Here is a 3,551-nt window from a genome sequence, read left to right as displayed (position 1 = left end):
ATTCATTGCAGCATTTTTCACAGTGGCCAAGACATGGAAACAATCAGCGTCCTTTGGTAGATGATTGAATAAAGATGATATTATATTCATACAATGGAATACTGCTCATCCATAAAAAAGAAAAAAGAAAAAAATACTGCCATTAGTGAAAACGTGGATACTGGCACTTCTATGGACACATTCTCTTTTGCAAATGTTTCAGTAATTGGTTCTCTAATAGAAATTTTTTTCTCTTCCTTTTGTAGGTCTAGCTGCTTCAGAATTATTGAGTAGATTACAAAATTTGAGTCTTTCCTCTTGTAAATGATTTCATAGCTTTGATAATTATATTACAAACTAAATTTATCGATCAGAAGCTCTATTTTGGTGATGCAATCATATGAGGTGTTGGCAGAAGTATGAGACAGGAAAGTGAACCCAGATCAAACTATCTGTTATTTTTAGTCAGTGCTATCCTATCCTCCACATGACTAAAGGAGCCAGAAGTAAAACTAAATCTGAATGAAACGTGGTTTCAATAATTAAGGTAATTTATTTTTCTTAGATGTAAGTAGGCCAAGGTATGTATGTATGTATGTATGTATGCATGTATTATTTAGAAAAAACACCTTTATTACATGAGCTAAGATAGGAGGGAAGAGCATTTATTTGCCTTCCCTGGCCATGAATTTCCTCAGACAGAACTCCAGCTCTTTGCCCTGAAGCACACAGCCATCTGCTCAGCCACACTGGCCTGGTTGAAGAGATGCATGCAAAAAGCTTGCCCAGCTGGAGCTGCTCCTCGGGAAGACTGCTGGTTTTGGAAGGGAACATCAAACTTCTTCTGAATTTTCTTTGATTGTTTTTTGTTTAAAATATCTTTTTCAAGAGCTTCACAGATAAGAACAAGCTAAAGGAGTTCATCACCGCCAAGCCAGTATTATATGAAATACTGAAAGGTATTGTTTAAGAAGAGGAAGAAGGAAAAAAAGGTAAAGATAAAAATTAAGAACGACAAATACATGTCTATCAACAAGTGAATCTAAAAATCAAGTGAACACAAAATCTGATGAACATAATAATCTGGGGAATATAATAGAATCAGAGGCATAGAAAGGGAGTGGACTGACAATCCTCAGGGGGAAAGAGGTGTGAGAGGTGCAGGAAGAGTCTGGACAAAAATCATATACCTATGGATGAGGGGGAGGTAAGGGCAGAGGGTGGGGTGGGAACCGGGTGGAGGGGAGCCATGGGAGGGAAAAGAGAAACAACTGTAACAATCTGAACAATAAAGATTTAATTTAAAATTTAAATTAATTAATTAATTAATTAATTAAATACCTTTCTCTTCAGAAGTCAGCTTGGCCCCCTTCTTTCGGCCCAGGGGCAGTGCGTAGTGGGACTCATACTACTGTCGGTACAGGGTGCTGTCAAAGAGCACGATGCAGTTCTTTACAGGGGTCTTGGTGCAGACCAGTTCCTTGTTGGGTGCATTGTAGACAACATCAATAATCCTTGTTTTGTGCGTACACCATTGAGCCCCAGAAGAAGTTGCCCATGTCCAGCCTCAAGGCTCGGTACTTCTTGTTACCCTCGCGCACTCAGATTGTGTGGATGCTGCAGGGTCCAATTTTAGTGTTGGCAACAGGGCGTCCCAGCTCATAGTTTTTCTTCTTGCAGGAGAGCTTCTGGTCTTGTGACGCTTGTGATAGTTGTCCCGAGAGATAACTATAGCTCTGCGCTGGCTGGAAAGAGAAAATGCCTATTATTTATTTATTGTAATGTATTTTATTTTTACTTTATTTTATTTTATTTTATTTTTAAATATATTTTATTCATTTTGTACAGAGAGGAAGGGAGAGAGATAGCAAGTTAGAAACATCGATGAGAGAGAGTCATCGATCAGCTGCCTCTTGCACACCCCCTACTGGGGATGTGCCCGCAACCAAGGTACATGCCCTTGACCAGAATGGAACCCGGGACCCTTCAGTCCCCAATCCGAAGCTCTATCCACTGAGCCAAACCGGTTTCGGCTACTTTATTTTATTTTTATTGTTGAGAGTATTACAGATGTTCCATATTTTCCCCCATTACCCCCCTCACCCAGCTCTCATCCCACTCCAGGTCTTCACTGCTCCATTGCCTATGTCTATGGGTTATGTATATACAAGAATAAATTAAAAATGAATAAAACACTTAGATGTAAGTATTGAAACAATGAAAATTCTAGAAGAAAACATAGGAAGCAAAAATCTCAGATATCTCACATAGCAGAGTTTTTACCAATATATCTCCTAGGGCAGTGGTTGGCAAACTGCAGCAAGCAAGCCACATGCGGCCCTTTGGCCCCTTGAGTGTGGCTATTCAACAGAATACTATAGCTTGGGTAAGTCTATTTTGAAGAAGTGATGTTAGAAGAAGTTTAAAAATTTGGCTCTCAAAAGCAATTTCAATCATTGTACTGTTGATATTTGGTTCTGTTGACTAATGAGTTTGCTGACCACTGTCCTAGGGCAAGAAAAACAAAGAGAAAAAATAAATAAATGGAACTACATCAAACTAAAAAGATTCTGTACAGCTAAAGAAGAATCATCAAAATGAAAAGGGACTCCACTATATGGAAGAATAAATTTTATTTATTTTAATTCTCACCTGAAGATATGCTTAATGATGAGAGAAAGAGAGAGAGAGATTGAGAGAGAGTGAAATATCAATTGGTTGCCTCCCATAAACTCCCCTATGAGGGATCAAACCCACAAGCTAGATATGTGCCCTGACTGGGAATCAAACCCTCAGCCTTTTAGTTGTACAGGGGTTCATGCTCCAACCAACTGAGTCGCCCAACTAGAAGCCAAAGTATTTAGAGAAACCCTTTACTACAAAAATCTAAGATTCTATAAAATTATATGATGCCATCTTTTGCCTGAATGAATGTAGAGACAAATTATGAGTCAAGTGGTTTTTCCTGAGCAGGATGCAAGCTTGGTTTCTTTCTTGGGTTCTTGTCCAGATGGATTCATAGAATGAGGCCACTGACAAAAGATGGTAAATGAAAAGGGTGGAATTTATTGGAAACAGGTACAGATTCCCAGGTAGGGAGGGGGATCAAAACTCCTTTTTTCCTAAGGTTTATACTGTAAAGGCTGCAGTTCTTTGTTTCTCCATGTTCCCTTCTGATCGTTCACTACATCAGCTTCAAAGCTCAAACCCCACATGGTGCCCTAATTTTTCCTTTCCCCACAGTGATAGAATTCTCTGTCTCCTGTAACAATCTGTTTTCCTCTTTCTCCCATTTGTCAGCATTTCTCTATCCTCTGTGAAAGTTCTTTTCCTTTCTCCCCATAACCTGTGGCTTTCCCCTATCTTCCCTAAGGCGATGTCTTCCTCTCCTGTGGCACCTTCAGTTCTCTGTGAATGTGAGCCTTTGGGAAGCTCCAAACCCCGACTTCTGGGCTCCAAGCCTTCCTCCTCATGGACCCTCTTTATTTCAAAAACTCCCTAAACCTGACTATTTTACCCCCTAGAACTTCTTTCAATTACATGCTATTAAAAGACTGATTAATATATATTTA

General features: G+C 39.4%; 1 pseudogene; it reads right to left on the bottom strand.

Annotated features, from left to right (window-relative positions):
- Window positions 1-594: 594 nt before the first annotated feature.
- Window positions 595-3,194, bottom strand: LOC118729647 (annotated as a pseudogene).
- Window positions 3,195-3,551: the final 357 nt, after the last annotated feature.

This window comes from Pipistrellus kuhlii, unplaced genomic scaffold, assembly GCF_014108245.1.
Source record: "Pipistrellus kuhlii isolate mPipKuh1 unplaced genomic scaffold, mPipKuh1.p scaffold_m20_p_3, whole genome shotgun sequence".
NCBI lineage: Eukaryota > Metazoa > Chordata > Mammalia > Chiroptera > Vespertilionidae > Pipistrellus > Pipistrellus kuhlii.
This window is presented reverse-complemented; position numbering and strand designations above follow the sequence as displayed.